This window comes from Salvia splendens, chromosome 15 (assembly GCF_004379255.2).
Source record: "Salvia splendens isolate huo1 chromosome 15, SspV2, whole genome shotgun sequence".
Classification (NCBI taxonomy): domain Eukaryota; kingdom Viridiplantae; phylum Streptophyta; class Magnoliopsida; order Lamiales; family Lamiaceae; genus Salvia; species Salvia splendens.
In genome coordinates, this window is record NC_056046.1 from 13,836,836 (window position 1) to 13,855,863 (window position 19,028).

Sequence of the window (19,028 nt, forward strand, 5' to 3'; positions counted from 1 at the left end):
AGTCGACCTTCTATCCACTGGATTACCTGCCCAATCTGCATCAGTATACCCATGGATGTCTAAGTCTCCATTTTTCTTAAACACTATTCCGTGTCCGACGGTTCCCTTCAAATATCGAACTATTCTTAGTGCAGCTTCTAAGTGTTCGGCCTGGGGTTGATGCATAAATTGACTTACAACCCCTACAGCATAAGCGATGTCAGGTCTAATGTGAGATAAATAGATGAGTCTCCCAACTAGTCGCTGATATTGCCCTCGATCTGCGGCCTCAGCTCCATCTTGTATCTTCAAGCCATGGTTTTGTACAATTGGGGTCTCGGCTGGCTTACACTCTAGTAGGCCTGTCTCTGCTAAGATGTCCAAGATGTACTTCTTCTGTCTCAAGAATATCCCCCGTGGTGAGCGAAGGACTTCAATTCCCAAGAAGTACTTGAGATCACCTAAATCCTTCATCTCAAATTCTTTGAAAAGCTTCTCCTTCAAATTCTCAATTTCCTTTGCATCATCGCCTGTAATAATCATGTCATCAACGTACACAATTAAACATGTAGTCTTTCCCTCGTGCCTTTTCAGGAACAGTGTATGATCTGAATTGCTTTGCCTGTATCCATAGCTCTTCATTGTGTCTGCAAATCTACCAAACCAGACTCTCGGTGACTGCTTTAGCCCATACAGAGTCTTCCTCAATCGGCATCCTTCACCTGCCTTGAACTCATCAGAGAAGCCTGGTGGCGCCTCCATATATATTTCCTTTTTCAACTCCCCATGAAGAAAGGCGTTAGTGACGTCGAACTGGTACAGTGGCCAATCTCGATTGGCGGCAATGGAAAGTAGTACTCGGACTGTATCCATCTTAGCTACAGGAGAGAACGTTTTTGAGTTTGTCAATTCCAAAATGAAACAGTTCATCCTAGAAAAGGGAATGATACACCAAACCACCTGTGCCCACACTCCAGAACAAAATGGGGTAGCCGAAAGGAAAAACAGAATCCTACTAGAAATGATTCGTGCCATACTCATTGAATCACAAGTCCCAAAGACCTTCTGGCCTGAAGCCCTCGCCACTTCCGCTTACCTTCTAAATCGGCTACCTACCCATATCCTAAAGTTTCAAACGCCAGTCGATACCCTAGCCCTATACACGACCATTCCTCAACATCTTTCCCTAAAACCTCGGATCTTTGGCTGCTCCGTCTTTGTCCATATACCAAAACATGAACGAACAAAATTATCCCCATGCGCTATTAAATGTGTATTTGTGGGTTACGGGGTGAACCAAAAGGGTTATAGATGCTTTGATCCTAAATCTAATCGTATGTACACGACCATGAATTGTGACTTTCTTGAATCAGAGTACTTCTATACCCACCTTAGTGGTCAGGGGGAGGGTGATATTAGGACACCTAATAGTGACCCACTAAGCTGGGTGTCAATGCCAAGTGTACCAGAAGTGGACCTACCAGAGGAAGCAGTACGCAACTCCGCTGGACAAGTCTCTGACGTGGTGCAGACTAAAGCGGCAGGTGACACAAGTCCTAGTAGTGACTCTCCGCTCCTGATATCGAATGTAAGTACTCTTGCCCCTGTCAATGAGATTACTGGAACTAGTGTTGTGGATGAGACTCAGGGGGATAATAGTGATCAACCTAAAGAAGTTGAAATGGATGAAGTTGAGGGAGTCGATCCTGACACTGGGAGATATATACTACCTCCAAGGGCAAACAGGGGAGTACCACCAAAGAGGTACAGTCCAGAAAGAATCAACAGAAAGGCAAGATACTCTATTGCTAACTTGGCAAAAGGGCACCTGACTGAGATGGCTCAGGCATTCGAGGAAGCACTCTACGACGAGGAGGAAATCCCACAGTCAGCCGATGAAGCGATGAGGAACAAGCATTGGAGAGAAGCTATGAAAAAGGAGATAGATGCTTTAATGCGTAACCACACTTGGGACAAGTGTATACTCCCCGAAGGAAAGAAACCAGTTGGGTGCAGATGGGTGTTCACCATTAAGCGGAGACCGGATGGAAGTATCGAGCGGTATAAAGCTCGACTGGTGGCTAAAGGATACACTCAGACTTATGGAATAGACTATTCAAAAACGTTGAGTAATTCTCGTACTAAATCTATTTTTGATTTAATACATTCTGATGTTTGGGGGCCCGCACCAGTAGTTGGGAGAGGTTTAAGAGCGATGATGAGATTGATTCTGAGCTCCAAGAATCGTTGTTAGCTCTGATACCATGTTAAATGGCTAAGAAGAAGAAGGATTTTGGTAAAAGGCTTGATTATTTTCTTCAACAATATGACACCCTTATATAGGACATTACAAAGCTTGTGCTACAAGTATTCTTGGGCACCAAGCTAATATATTCTTGGGCACCAAGCTCATGTATTTCTTAGCCTCCAAGCTAATGTATTTCTTAGCCTCCAAGCTAATACAAAGCTTATCCTACAAGCTTATACCTTTCTTTTTCTAACAATTAGCTTACATTTAGATTAGTTTTATTTAATTTTTTTTCTTAGCAAGTGTCTTATTTTTAGTGGAGTCTTAGGGATATTGCTATGTTTTAAAATTTTAATCAACTTGGAGTTTTTAGTGTTGATAGGTTCAGGAATAAAGTTCAGTCTAACTTAGTGTTATTGTTATGGCATTTTAAGATGACGATATCTTAGTTTTAAGAGGAGTAATTATCTTTTATTTCTTTTACATTATCTCATTCTTCTAACTTTTTTATGTTGAATATTATGTTCGGTAGTAACCCGGATTTTTGTTCCTATATCATCAGCTTCTTCGTTGATTATCATGTCAATGACCACTCATCATTCTATATCAAATGGTGTACCTTATATTAAAAGCACTTTGCTACTCTGATTCCACATTGACTAAGCAAATTAACTAGTACAGTACTACTATAATATTTTTTTTCCTCATATTTAAAATCTCCCTCTTAATTGGATTCTACAATAACCGTGCCTTTAACCGAACATAACCTCAATCCACATCTTGTTAATAAAAAAGTATACTACATTATCATTAAGGCCAAATACTATACCTGCGCGCACGTTCCCACACATTTTAGGACTACGTGGTACAAATTCAAGCTTGTTTGCCCTTTAAACATAAATTTATACAAAAAATATTCAATTGATTGACCTGAAAGATATGATAAGTGCTAACACGTTCGTGAATGTCACCAAGCTAATATTACTCATTCTACATTCAAAAGATTACTATATAAACAACATCTCTACAATTTCTTAGATACTAGAAAAGATTAGAGGTGAACAAAACCAATGGCTTATAATTTGGTTTATTCATGGTGCCTTGTGTTAGCGGTGGTAGTTGGTGGAGCAGCAGCGGGGGAATATTCAGCCCCAGCTGGATTTCAACCTACTCCATGGCAACAAGCCTTTGCCACTTTTTATGGTGATGAATCGGCTTCCGAAACCATGAGTCAGTAATTCTTCTTAATCCTCATATAATTCCATGTTGTTTCAAAGTAAAAATTTAGTGGACGAGAAATAGTGTTATATATGTGATATGTCTAGTCAATCGCAATTGTACAAGTATGCTCTCCTTCTTTATCCTATTTCTATAATTGTGATTGATTAACATACGACTACGATGTGACAGCATGTTCGGAACACTAAGTTTTTTACCAGTTTTGTTTCAACACTCAAGTGGAAAATAGACTTGCATGCATGTCATTTACAAAATCAATCAAAATAGCCTCACATGATCATTAATCCCAATTACTATTTCAAGAAATGAACACATGTAGTAATATGATGATATGGTGACAAATTAAAAAAAATGCAATGGCGCTACACAGGCGGAGCATGCGGATACGGAAACTTGTTCAACACCGGCTATGGCACGGACACGGCGGCGCTGAGCACAACGCTATTCCAAAACGGGTACGCGTGTGGGCAGTGCTTCCAGCTCCGTTGCGTAAATTCAAAGTGGTGCAACAAAGGGTCACCCATCACGACCATCACCGCCACCAATCTCTGCCCGCCCAACTGGTCTCAGGACTCCAACAACGGCGGCTGGTGCAACCCGCCCCGCTCCCATTTCGACATGGCCAAGCCAGCTTTCATGAAGATTGCTCAGTGGACCGCTGGCATTGTTCCAGTCACATACCGCAGGTACGTACATAAAACCTCGGCCCATAAAAATAATCATAGTAGTGGATAATACGAGTTTCAATGCAAAATTAATAAAGTAAGTTAGCGCTAGAGATTTATTAATGTAAAATTGTTAAAGTAAAACACCAACAAAGAGATACGACTAAAGTATTTTTAGACGTTAGTAGAAAATGAGTCTCACCTAGTGGAAAAACATGATTATTTTTTGCGGACGAAAATAATATTGAATTCTGAGATCACATATATACATATATTGTTGCAGAGTAGGATGCAATAAGAAAGGGGGAATAAGGTTCAAGTTCGAGGGGAACGGGTACTGGGTGCTGGTGTACGTGATGAACGTCGGGGGAGGGGGGGACGTGGCGAATATGTGGGTGAAGGGAAGCAAGACGAACTGGATTAGCATGAGCCATAACTGGGGTGCTTCATATCAAGCATTTGCAACACTTGGTGGGCAGCCGCTTTCATTCAAGATCACTTCATACACATCGCATCAACTTTTAATTGCAAACTATGTTACCCCTGCAAATTGGCAACCCGGAATGACTTACACTGCCAATGTTAATTTTCAGTGATTACACCTATTTTTACAACATTAATATAATTACACCATGTACTACTTTTTTTTGTTAATTAAGTTCGCTGATTTACTCTTTCTACGAGTAACTAATTAAGATGCGCAAGGATAGGTACTTTATTTTAGTTTATATATTTGCCATTCTTCTGAGTTGTGAGGTACTACTTTTTAACAAAAATGCGTTTGGTAAATATTTTATAATTAGGTAGCACACTCTTTGGGTCAAATAACTACATTAGTATATAGAGAGAGGTTCAAATGAAACATAAATGAAAACGTAAAACCTATATATCAAACATTCTTCAGCAAAATTAGTAAACTCTACATAAAAATACTAGTACTACTATTTCTTTTCAACACCATCATCAAGATTAAAAAATATATATATTCTAATTAGTCTTTCTCGATTAGTTTAAACTTAACTTCAATCCTAAGCTTGTTTATTTTCTATTGATCACCTCTAGGAAAATGTCATAATCCAAACTGGATCGGAGGAAGTGTAAGAATGAGATGGATTCAAAGGACTGATGATTGAGAATGGACAATTAGCATATTGTCATTGACTTACATCGAAAAATCACGCGTGTTCTTCAACTAAGTCATGGATACAATGTGCTTCCCACATCTTCCTTTCATTCTCTAATCTTTTTTTTTAATGAACAAGGATTAATAGTAATAGATTCACTTTCATCTTGCGGTCCTAATAGTTCAACATGGTATTAGGATTTTCAGTACCCCCTCTTAATAGTATTACACGGTTACTATCTATCTATGGTGTCTTCCAAAAACTTTTAACATTTCTAAATTTGAAATATGATCTCACACTTTATTTTATATTTAAACACTTCTTATTTATTAGTAGTAGTACTACTTTTTTACCAGTCAAACTCTCCGGGTGGGATTCTCTATCCCATAATCTTGTATACCACTCCCTTCGTTCCCAAAGAATATGCACTTTGGGTTTGGCACGGCTTTTATTGCAAAATTAGTTAAGTAAGAAAGAGGTAGAGAGAAAAATTAATTAAAGTATAGTTAGTGGGAATGAGTCACGCCTCATTAGAGAGAAAAGAGTTTCAAAAAATGTATATTCTCGTGGGATGAACTAAAAATAAAATAGTGCATATTCTTGTGGGACGGATGGAGTATAATATTCGACTAATAATTTCACTAACTATCATTTATTGTACTGTAAAAAGTTTATTACGTAAATACTCCAGTAAATTGTGTTAATACAAAAACTTATAGTATTTTTTTATTTTATATATAACAATTTAGAGTAATCAACATAAATAATTTTTTTTTAACAAGAATACTCAGAAAATTATGGTACATAATTTTTTAAAGGTAAATTTTTTGTTTAAAATATTAATTACTTACATTATACGGAGTATAATAATATGCTAGGAGTATTTTATAATGAAAGTTACTACTAGTAAATTAGTAATGGCATATTGTGGGCCACGAAAGATACTGAGATAGAGGATCTCATTCGAGTTATTAATATACTCTTTTTACGGGGTGCGATATATTGCTAACTTTTTAAGTTGCTAGCTCTGCTAACTCATCAACGCAATGTATTTAAAATGTCAACACCATGACATTAAAATATCAACACAATATATTGAAATATCAACAAAATTATGTGTTGATATTTTAATGTCATCGTATTGACATTTTTAATACACTACGTTGATGAGTTAACAACTTAAGAAAGTTAGCAATTGATCACGCCCCATCTTTATAGTCATTCTATCCATATCTGCTAACTATTTGTATTTACGCTATTGGGAGAAGGAGGGGTATAAATTATGCTTTGATGGTGTGGCGAATTTTTGATGGTGATGAATGCTGGAAAATACAGATCACAACACAGAGATTTACGTGGTTCGATTTACTGAGGTAAATCTACGTCCACGGGAAGAAAAGAGAGCAGAGTTGTATTGCTTGATCTGTTTGCTACAGCTTACAATACAGACTTGCTATTTGATCTTTGATCTCTAGAGAGCTTAACCCCAGTCTATCTGATCTAAGTTCTATTTATACATTGAACTAAGATCGTGGCTTGCATCACCACTAATGATGGTTGTGGATGTCGTGGAGGTCATGGAGATCCTGCATGGGTCCACTACCTCTTTGTTTGGTCCGCTTATCCCGCATGAGATCCTGCATGATTTGACACCACTAAATAGATCGTGTAGTGGTCATGAGATCCTGCATGGGTCCACTATCTCCCAGTTCGGTCGAATACTGAGACCGAACTGCTGAACTATTGCCGAGCAGCTTTTGCCGATCTGAGAGTAGAGCTTGATTGGTCAGCTTTTACCGAGCTGTAGGCTGGGGCCGAACTCTTTGGTAATGCCGAACTGATTGGTCGGCTTTTACCGAGCTGTAGGCTGGGGCCGAACTCTTTGGTAATGCCGAACTGATACTCTTCCTTGGGCTTTGGGCTGATGGGCCGTCACTGCTATTGGGCTTGTTTAGTCCGTACCCCATCACTACCCCCCCCCGAAAAGCGAAGTGAATCACTTCGGCGAAGCGAGTCACTTCGGCATTCTGGATAAAGGTACGGGGGAGGCTGACGTCAGGGGACGTGCCTTGCGCGTGACTGCATTAAATGCGACAGTAAAATCCGGCCGTTGAATCCTGAAAAGGTGGGATTCGAAACGGTGCGATGATTTTGAAATCTTCTCCGAATCTGATAAATACGTCCTTTCTTCATCATTTGAATACTTTTGCTATTGCTTCTTCTGCATCCTCTCTCTTTTGCGTAAAAATTTCCTTCCGCTTTCAAGAGTTTCTTCAGAATTTCTTCAAACTTTCAAAGAGTAAGAACTATGTCTTCTTCTTCTTCTTCTGAGTCAGGTAGCGGTAGGAAAAGGGGTAAGGGGTCTTCTAGCCGGAAAGAATCCGGGGAGAAGACCGTAGAGTATTTTCACAGCATCTTGAGTAAGGATACTGTGATATCCTTACACGAAAAATATTTTTTTCCTGGGGGGAAGGTTGCGATTCCCGACGACCTTCATAGGGCTGACTCGCCGCCGGAGGGTTACGCCACCGTTTATGAAGCCGGCTTGGAATGCGGGCTTCGTTTCCCTCTTCCCCCTGCCTTTGTAGAGCTGCTAGATTTTTTTCAACTCCCTTTAGGTCAGGTGACTCCGAACTCTTGGAGGCACTTATCGGCCTTTGCTGCCGAACTGCGTAGGCTAGATAAGGATCTGTCTCTGAGGGCAATCCTTAATTTCTTCCAGTTTAAGAGGAAGGGATCTTGGTTTTACTTGATCCCTTTACAGCCCTTTAGAGCCTTTTGTAAAACCAAATGGCCGAAATGGCAAAATCGCTTCTTTTTTTATAATAGGACTTCGGCTTCGGACTTTTCCTGGAGAGGGCCGAAGTCCGTTATTCCTCATCCTCGGGTAGAACCGTTGGACGAGCTCGAGACCGAGCTCAATAAGATTCCCATGATTAGGAAGCAGTACCTGGAGTCTGAGCTCGTCAAGGGCGACCTCGTGTTCGACTCCTCGTCTTCGGATGAAGAGACCGAGGGTGAGGAATTCTTTTTTGTGCCTTACTGCTTTTGTGGCGAAAACTAACTTTGCTTTCTTGCTTTTTGGCAGTGTATATGCTGAATAAGATTAGCCGCAAATCCTCCGAGCTTAAGGAGCCGGAGAAAGAGAAGGCTACCAGCTCGGCGCCTGATGCCGAGAAGAATCCGAAGAGGCAAAAGACCTCTTCGGATCCAAAGAAGCCGGAGTCGACTTCGGCAAGTAGGAAGGGGAAGACCCAGAAGCCCCCAAGAGCGCCAGAGAAAGACGTGGTCTTGGCGCCTCCTTCGGAGCATATCTGTGAGCCATTTTTATGGCCCACGGACTTCGCCGAGGTGAACTTTCTTCTTGATTTTCTGGCCTTGCTTTTTTTCTCTGTATCTTTTGTAGCCCCTCTGTTGACTTTTTGCTTTTTCCATTTTCAGAGGAACGATATGCTCTCCAAGCTCGTCGCCGTCGAACTCTCCAAAGCGTCCAACGACTATGCTGAGATGCAGAGGAAGTTGGCGGCTGCTTGTCACCGGGCCGAGCAGGCTGAGGCAAACTTTGAGAAAGCCAGAGCTGCTAGGATTTCGGCCCAGGATGAAGCTCAGTTTGCCAAAAACCAGCTCGTCATCCAGCGAGAGCAGACGAAACGGAGGGATGCTGCCGCCGTGGTTGCCCAAGGAGAGGTTCTCCGTGCTTTCGCGGAGAAACTCTTTCTGAGCAACCAATTTTCAGCCTTTGTCGGTGATCTGCTGAAACTGATGACCGATAAAGCCGAGCAGGGTCCCGAAGTCATCCTGCCGCTGTACGGCCGAGAGATAGCAGCTCGGCTTCAGAGTCTGCCGGTGCTTGAGGAGCTTGCTTCGTCCTCGGTCCTGCTTTCTGCAGACCAAGTTCGTAGTTGCCGAGCTGACCGCGATGAGAACATGGAGGCTATCTTTGCCTCCATAGGGTCAGTTTCACCCGCTCCAATTTTCCATGGAGAGGGTGAGACCGAGCAGCATGAGCGGCAGACCGGCGATGAGCAGGCCGAGCAGGAGGCGCAGCAGATCGGCTACAGTGGCGCCGAGCAGGCTGGGGAGAGCAGGGAGGCCGAGGCTGAAGCTGAAGCAGACAAGGAGAAGGAAGCTGAACCTCACCGAGAAGGCGGAGACGAAGCTGGCGGAGTATGATTTCGTCTCCCTTCTCTTAGTTTAGTTTCTTCCTTCTTGTAAAACGGCCTTGAAGCCCTTGTGTAGAAAAAATTTTTTCTTATGAATGAAAAAAATTCTTCTTTCTGCTCTTGTGTCTTCGTATAGCCTTTCGTACTCTCTTTTACTCCTGTTGTGGTTTACTACCTGCTCAGTAATCTGAAATGCCGAACTGACATAGCTGCTCTATATTCTGAACTCTTAAGGAGCTGGAGGTACTTCACTGGAAGCGGCTGTACTCTTCGGCTTTAGACGAAGCTGAGAAAAGAGCCATAGCTGACCAGGTGAAGAATGACGAACTCTTGGCTCGTTCAGTGAAGCTGGAGGCCGACAATAAGGACTTAGAGTCCGAAAAGAAAGATCTGGAGGCCGAGCTGAATACCGCCGTCGCTGAGAGGACTGCGTATGAGGATTTCATCTGCAGGCGCGGGGGTATGACCATCTCTGAAGTTCAGGAACGAGTTGACGAACTGTGGGAGGAATATCATGTACTCCGGAGGAACAATGCGCTGGAGAGCTCGGCTTGCCAACAAGTCGTGAAATCATTGCGGCGCTGGGCTTCTCGGTACGACATCATTCTTTCCCGGCGTCCCTCAATCGAGAGATTCCTTAGGCATTTCCCGTCAACAGATGGTCACACTCCAGCTCAAACCCCTGATTCACTTGCTCAAAACCTTACTCCAAGTCAGCAACGAACTCAGGAACAGCCGGAAACGTCAAGACGAGAACGGACTCAGGAGCAACCGGAAACGTCAAGACAAGGACGGACTGAAGTTCGTAGAGGAGCTGTGATTATGAGTGAGCAAGATCAACAAATGCTTCGTGAAGAGACTCTTCGCCGCCGAGGTGCTAGAGCTTCCCGGGCTCAGGGAAGAGGCGGTAGGTCGATTAGAGCATCTCGTCGACCTGCTTATTCTTCAGCTGCCGAGAACGCCCGAACTCGGCTTCACGAGGATTTTGTGAATAGATGGCTCAACTTTAGCAACCAGGGACAGTAGAATAGTCCTTTGTAATGGCGTAACACCTTCTCGTAGGGCAGCGGAGTTGTATGCCGAACAAGAGTTAATAAATGAAATCTTCATTTCGCTTCTATCACTGCGTATTTACAGCTCAGCGAAAAAATTTCATCGTGCTCGTCCTCGGTCTTATGAAGTAAACTTCTTTGACTGGACTCGTCCTCGGTCTTATGAAGTAAGCTTCTTTGACCGGACTCGTCTTTGGTCTTATGAAGTAAACTTCTTTGACCGGACTTGGTCCTTGGTCTTATGAAATAAAGTTCTTTGACCGGACTCGTCTTTGGTCTTATGAAGTAAAGTTCTTTGACCGGACTCGTCCTTGGTCTTATGAAGTAAATTTCTTTTGACCGGACTAAGCTTGTGTCCTAATTCGGCGAGTTTTATCGCGTGGATCGGACTTTCCCTTGTCCTAATTCGGCGAGTTTTATCGCGTGGATCGGACTTTCCCTTGTCCTAATTCGGCGAGTTTTATCGCGTGGATCGGACTTTCCCTTTGTTGCAGTTCGTTTCAGACGAACTGCTTGTTTCTTAAGCTGAATTGTGGTCTTGTATCCTCCTTAGAAGCTTGGACTCACAATCGTTGGCTTATATATGTTCTAAGAAGGGGATCAGCCTTTAAAGAACAAAATACCTCAGTAACATTTGTAAGAGACGACACGCACATAGACAGACAAAACGCACATAGACAAACCAAACGCACATAGACAAACCAAACGCACATAGACAAAAAAGGACGAACAAGCACAAAGAAAGCACATACCCCTAGGACCGAACTAGACACAAGACTGACTGACCGGACTGTCTCTTACAAATGGAACTTCATGAGGTTGGAAATGTACCATGTTCGGGGTGCTTGTTCTCCTGACATGTGAGTCAATTTGTAAGACCCTTTGCCGAGGACTTCTGACACCCGATATGGACCTTCCCATGTGGGTTCGAGTTTGCCCAGCTTTTCTGCTCGGCTTACTTCGTTGTTTCTCAAGACGAGATCTCCCACTTGAAATTGCAGCTTTTTCACCCTTTGGTTATAATACCGGGCTACTTGCTCCTTGTACTTGGCTGCTTTTATGCAGGCCAATTCTCTTCTTTCTTCGGCCAGATCTAGTTCGGCTCTCAGTCCGTCATCATTCATTTCTGAGGAGAAATTTAGAGTTCGGGGACTGGGTACGCCGATCTCAACCGGAATCACGGCTTCAGTGCCGTACACCATCGAGTTCGGCTCCGGTGTGACTTCGGTCATTTCGCCTGCCTCTGACTCCGGCTGCTGTGATTGCTATGCTTGATGGTGCCGATCTGATTGCTCGGCACTTTTAAGCGCAATCTGCACTCTTGCTCTTTTTTGATCACCTCGGATGACCGCTATCCCTCCTTTAGTGGGGAAGGAGTTCGGCGAGGAAGCCTCTGATCGCTATGATCGGGCTTCTTTTTGTCTTCTCTAGATGAGCTGTCTAAAGACCGTTTTCGACGGTCCGCCTCATCGGCACGAGAAAACTGGTCCGCAATGTCCCACATCTGTTGAGCTGTTTGCGGACTGCATTCCACGAGCTTTCTGTAGAGAGCTCCGGGCAGGATTCCATTTTGGAATGCCGAAATGACAAGTAGATCATTGAGATCATCTACTTGTAGGCATTCCTTGTGGAATCTCGTCATAAAGTCGCTGATCTTTTCGTCACGACCTTGACGTATAGAAAGCAGCTGAGCCGAAGTGCTTCGGGCTTCCGCTTTCTGAAAGAACCTCCTGTGGAAAGCATCCATTAGATCTCGGTAAGATCTAATGCTTCCTTGGGGGAGGCTATCGAACCACCTTCTTGCGTTCCCGATAAGTAGCTCGGGAAACAGCTTGCACATATGGACCTCATTGAGACCCTGGTTCGCCATGTTATACTGATAGCGTCCCAAGAAATCATGAGGATCTACTAACCCGTCATAAGTCATCGACGGAGTTCGGTAGTTCTGTGGCAAGGGAGTTCGGGTGATATCGTCCGAGAACGGAGTCTTCAATGCTCCGTACATGGCGAACCCGACATCTCTTCGGTATGGAGGAGATGGAGATCTCCTGTGATTCCGGTACCGAGGAGGAACAGGAACATGTCGGGGTTGAGGATTCTTCTTCCTGGAAGACACGGCACTACTGCGGTAGTGACTTTCATGTCTGGATGAGGAAGGAGAATCCACCGTTTTCGTCTTCGGCTCTTGGCTCTTTTGCAGGAAGGCTAAGAACTCATCCTGCTTCTCAGCCAAGAACAGCTTGACAGCCTCATTCAAATCAGGCTGCTGGGAAGACTCGGTGTGTGGACCTTTTGAGCGGCTTGTTCCTTCATCGTGAAAACTGGAAGTAGATGTCTCCCGAGGCTGTTTTCCGGACCTGCGGGCTGGACTAGCTTCCTCATGGTTTTCACGAACGGTATTACGGGTAGTATGTGATCTGGTATGCATTTTTTTTGGGGTGGAAAAAGGGTCAAAAATTCGCTTTATCACAAATTTGGTTCTCTGTTTCCCACAGACGGCGCCAGTGATGGTGTGGCGAATTTTTGATGGTGATGAATGCTGGAAAATACAGATCACAACACAGAGATTTACGTGGTTCGATTTACTGAGGTAAATCTACGTCCACGGGAAGAAAAGAGAGCAGAGTTGTATTGCTTGATCTGTTTGCTACAGCTTACAATACAGACTTGCTATTTGATCTTTGATCTCTAGAGAGCTTAACCCCAGTCTATCTGATCTAAGTTCTATTTATACATTGAACTAAGATCGTGGCTTGCATCACCACTAATGATGGTTGTGGATGTCGTGGAGGTCATGGAGATCCTGCATGGGTCCACTACCTCTTTGTTTGGTCCGCTTATCCCGCATGAGATCCTGCATGATTTGACACCACTAAATAGATCGTGTAGTGGTCATGAGATCCTGCATGGGTCCACTATCTCCCAGTTCGGTCGAATACTGAGACCGAACTGCTGAACTATTGCCGAGCAGCTTTTGCCGATCTGAGAGTAGAGCTTGATTGGTCAGCTTTTACCGAGCTGTAGGCTGGGGCCGAACTCTTTGGTAATGCCGAACTGATTGGTCGGCTTTTACCGAGCTGTAGGCTGGGGCCGAACTCTTTGGTAATGCCGAACTGATACTCTTCCTTGGGCTTTGGGCTGATGGGCCGTCACTGCTATTGGGCTTGTTTAGTCCGTACCCCATCACGCTTAGTTACGGTTTTATAGTAAAATCCAACCATGTATAAACCAGAACGTTGATTATTATCTCACAAAAGGGCATCTATACCTTCCCACATAATTTTTCCTTCTTCCAACAAAAGGTGACATAAACAAACTTTTGGGAACCCATTTAAGTATTTAACAACGGCAGCCCTATGACACAAATGAAGAGTGATCGACCTGCTGGAAATATCGATTTTCCTCATTTATTTAATGCCGACTGAATAAGAACAAAAACAAAATAAAAAATAACACCACTTGGTCGTACAATAATTTCTCGCATGCGGCCCACGCTTCAGGCCTTCTAGGTTTCAAGCCCAGTAAACCACTGACATCTTTATTTTAGTTTTTTTTCTCTCTATAAAATTGACTTCATTATTCTGCACCTAAACAATTAACACCCTTATTTATTATTTAGGTTAGCAACAGTATTTTCTCTCTCTTGATTATTGAAGGTTTCAAAAGTCAAAAATGAATTTCTTGACTCGAACCATTTTTCCTTTGATTATAGTCTTTCATTTATGCTTGTCCTTGATTATATATTTCGTTTAGCATTTACAAACTAGAGCAGGCTGGCTTATTTATTCTAGAGTTTAGAGTAGTAGGTGATTGTTAGTGATAGCGATGGATCTTTAATTATTTATACTTAGGTACGTGTTTTTGGATCTTGCATTCATTGATCACGTTTAAGTCTGTTAGATTGAAATCGGGATTAAGGGAGTTCACAATTGATTAGGGATACAAAACACAGGATTTTCATAAAATAAGAGGTTTTTTAGTGGTTCGGAGAGGTAGGGGACGCTAATTTATAGGATAAACTCATATAAAATTATACTACTACTATTTTAGTGGTTCGGAGAGGTAGGACAATCGTGAGAGGAGCAGGAGATGAAAGAAACAGTTCGGTTCTGGAATGTTTTTGGTTGGCCTAAATCTCAGGTGAATTTTCTGATTTCTTCGTCTTAATGTAACTTTGTAGCTTGGCTCTTAGAGCGCCAAACGTGAATAACCAAATCCTGGTTAAGATTGAAGTGATGCTACTCAAACTTTCTTCCACCTTTTTCTGAGATTTTACACAATAATTTTAGTTCTACTTATGTCTTTACTGATAAGTGATACATACCGTTTTGTAGAACACTGAAAGTGAAATCGGGGCATCATCTCTTGGAAGGACGCAAATTCGCTGATCCTCTGCTATGTATCACTCTGCGCATATCATCCTATTTATTCCTTGTCGCTGTGGTCACAAGAATGTTACTTACGGCTCCTATCACAGAAATGTTTGGAGACGACACCAAGCGAGGTCACAAATATCAGCTGATTGTACTCCAACAATCAAGCAAAACTGGTAATACTTTTTTGAAACATGAGCAAAGTGTATAGGAACTGTCATGCTTGGTAACATTTGGTTGAAGTTAAAGAGTAAAAACAGAAGAAGCTTCCGGTGGCCTATTTTATTTTATTGTAAATAATTATTCTTGGAGTTGAGGAGATCGTCTATCGTTCTCCAAGATATTTTTCATTAATGTGTAAATCTTATTTTATTTTATATTATAGTATTTTCTTTTACCAAAATCATAGATATATAAATAACTGCACTAAGAAATGTAAAGAATGATTGATTCTACTTCATTCTTTATCCCAACGTAAGCGTTCACAATATAGCCCCACCCCAACAACGTATTGCAGGACGTCTCTTCCCCTCATGGCGCCAGGCAATTTACTTATTTTTTTATTATTAATTTAATATATATTAATATTTATAAATACTCCATTTCCTTCTCATTTTTCACATCTCAATTCTCTTTTTTCACACTTCCAAGCTTTTGTCTATCTTCAAATAATCAAATTTGTCGGAAATGAATCGAAAAAAAAAGAACAGATTATTCTGAAGAAATTTAATAAAAAAACATAAATTATAAATCTGCACAGGCCCGTGCACACGCACTCCTGTTGTGCACATTCAGGTGCGCGTCCTTACATCACACGTCACCATCTTCCAAGTTGGGCCGCCATGGCAGAAAACAGTCGAAACAGTTGGGTAGCAATGGCCATCAAAATTGAGCTGCTCTATTTTAACTTTATGTGGCCTGAACAAGGTTTGGCTGATTCTTTATACTACCTCCGTCCCCCCACTTTGATCCGACACGAGTTTTAAGAAATGTAATAGAAAATGAATTGAAAAGGGTTAGTGGATTATGAGTTCTACTTTTATATATTAGTTTTATAATAAAATGTTAGTAGAAATGAGTTAGTGGAATAAAGGGTCCACTACAAAAAATGGTAAAAAGTGAAATGAGACAAACTTTGAGGGCGGACGGAAATGGAAAAATAGGACAAACTTTCAGGGACGAAGATAGTAATTTATATAGATCTTAATTTAGAAACCATAGCGCCCTATTTTAGAAAGAGTGAACTACATAAATGGTACCTGATCTTTATTTTATATCGTTTTTGGTACTCCGTGACAAAAATAATCCTAGGTACCAAACATGTTAATTTTTTGTTATGGAGGATATTTTTGGAAATTTCAGATAAATACCAACCATGTGATTTTTTTCTCTTCATTTTTTATTTCTTTTTTTCTTCTTTAGTTTATTCTTCTTTCTTTTTTCTTCATTTTCTTCTTTCTTTTTAGTATTTTATCTTCCTTTCTTCTTTCTTTTTTCTCCTTAATTTATATTTCCTCTTTTTTCCTTCTTTTTTAGTGCTTTATACATACATCTAATTGAATTTATGTTAAGAACATAACATCTAATTAAATTAATTATTTAAAGTTATTAAATCAATTGAATTTTTTTATTAAATTATTTTGTACTCATTTTAGGGTTGAAACACCTAACTAAAAATATTCAACTCTTTATATCATTATGAATACAATTCACAATTAAAATTTTTATCAATACTATATCGATTAGTTATTAATTTAATATAGAATAATAATTATTATTATTATATTATATTATATGATTCATAATTTAAATAACTATACTATAACTATTTATTAATTACTACTATTTTTAGTATTATAACAATAATATTATTATAAAAATTAAATATATTTTAATGATATTAATTAATTATTAATTTATAACATCAAAATAATAATATTAATATTGATTAATAATAATATAAAGAGTGAGTAGAATGGGAGAAGTTATTATAATATCACTTTTGGTACTAGTTTTGTGTATGCCCAAAATATCCTAAATGACACAAATGAAAAAATGTATTTGTTTAGAGGGCATCTTGGGGTGAAAATGGCATCAGGTACCAAAAATGTGATTTATAGGTACCAAAATCGATATAAAGTAAAGATCAAGTACCATTTACTCCCTCTGTCCGCCATGAGGAGTCTCATTTGAGTTCGGCACGGGTTTTAAGAAATATAAAGAAAAGTGGGTGAGAAAAGATAGTGGAATGTGGGGTCCATTTTTATATATTAGTTTTATAATAGAATGTGAGTGGAATGAGTTAGTAGAAAGTGAGGTGTACGGTGTACCTACCATTTATAGTAAAAGTGAACCGGGATTCCTAATGGCGGACGGATGGAGTATGTGCGAAAGTGAAAGATCATGTATCATTAACGTAGTTCACTCTTTCAGAAAAATATCTATAATAATTATGAATTTTTTATTTTACCTTTATCCCAATAATTTTGTTTTAATCCATCAACACCACAACATTTGTGCATAGATTATGACATGATGTAATTCGTAAATATCAATAGTATCATTAATTCAATATTTGAAAATTGAAATAATGGTGCTATAACGAGAAAAAAACGACAGACAATTGTTCCCAGATTTATTCCATATGCCTCGTTGAGATCAGACTGGGCCCGGCCGGGTTGAGCCTGGCAGAATGGGCCAGCTTGCTACTTTGCCAATTCTTCTCGCAGCTAAATACTCCCTCCGTCCGACATTAAATGTCCAATATTTGACCGGCACGAGTTTTAAAAAATTATTTAACTTTATGAAGGAAAGTAAGTATAAAAGTTGGTGGAATATGAAATCTACTTTTATATATTAATTTTATAATAAATTGTAAATGAAATGAGTTAGTGAAATGTATGGTCCACTTGCCAAATATGATAAAAGTGAAATGAGGCATTTATTGGCGGATGGACGAAAAAAGAAAAATTGAACATTTAATGGAGGACGGATGGAGTATATTAATGCGATTAAATTCTTTTTTATTAGGAAAATAGAAACTTACTCGTCAATAAAGTCGATGCATTTACAAGCTTAAGTAGTAGTACTAACAGCAAAGCGGTCTGAAAAATCAACTCAAGTAAAGCTTGAAAATATTATGTAGTGTTACAATTTTTATAAGAGGGATAAAAAATATTCTCTATCTTCATTATTATTATAATCTCGGGCCTAATGATTGGAGGGAAAACATTTTATCCTAAGAGCTTTTCACCATATAAACTACTCTTGTTATCCCCCGGCCCTTGATTTCAAAGGCTTTTTAGTTGCTTTTGTTTTCTCTTCATAATACTATGCCACTATTTTATGATTTAAAGTTAGACTAAGCATAAAAATATTGGTGACTTTATCTCACCTAATAAATGTAACTAATAGTACTACATTGCAGTTAGATTCATTATATAAAGTACTGAATGACATAAATAAGTTTCAGCTGACCAAAAACTAATAATTGACCACTTGAAGTAGCTTTTAATTTTCTCACGTTTCTACCGTGCTATATATTTATTGTGGTTACACATATTCTTATATTTTCTTAAATAGAAAAGGTTTGGAAAAACTGAAAGGTCAAAGAAGCATTTCTTGTTTGTTTGCCGCGTGCTTTGCTTCTTTTTTTTTATATGGAGCGTGTTTTACTTTTAGCGCATAGAATTAAGTGAAAACATAAAATTAACTATTTGAATCATAAGATCGTAAAATAAGCTTAAAAACTATTAATTCGTTTATCAATTTATCCTATCACAAGTAAACACTCCCTTGGTTTTATACGATCGAACTGTAAGGTAAAAATCATTTTAGACCGGTCACAATTCTGCACATGTAAATCAATTTATAAATTCAAATTCATGTAGTGTACAACTAAATGAATTGTCGAGGCTAAACTACGACAAAAATTGAGTTCAACAAAGATGAGTTTGATAGAAATTTTTATTTTCGAACGTTACATTACATGATTGAAGTGACTCCAACCAGCCTCTACTAATTAATTTTGAGATTGAAGGAACATTAACTACTGAGAAATTATTGCACATTAAAGAGAAATTTGACAACACTCCAAAACTAAAACTAGTACGGTCAAATGAGACAATTAACTAACCAATAAGGCCACACACCTAAATACCTAAAATCCAGCTGCAATGCAATAAA

The 19,028-nt window shown here is 40.0% G+C and overlaps 2 long non-coding RNA genes across 2 annotated transcripts; one reads left to right on the top strand and one right to left on the bottom strand.

Annotated features, from left to right (window-relative positions):
• Window positions 1–3,711: 3,711 nt before the first annotated feature.
• On the bottom strand, window positions 3,712–14,921 carry LOC121767484. Its single transcript, XR_006043121.1, has 2 exons — window positions 14,795–14,921; window positions 3,712–4,674 (listed from the first exon to the last, which is right to left on the bottom strand). It is a non-coding gene; the product is annotated as an uncharacterized LOC121767484 (long non-coding RNA).
• LOC121767483 lies at window positions 14,015–15,220 on the top strand. The gene is made up of 2 exons (XR_006043120.1): window positions 14,015–14,610; window positions 14,805–15,220. It is a non-coding gene; the product is annotated as an uncharacterized LOC121767483 (long non-coding RNA).
• Window positions 15,221–19,028: the final 3,808 nt, after the last annotated feature.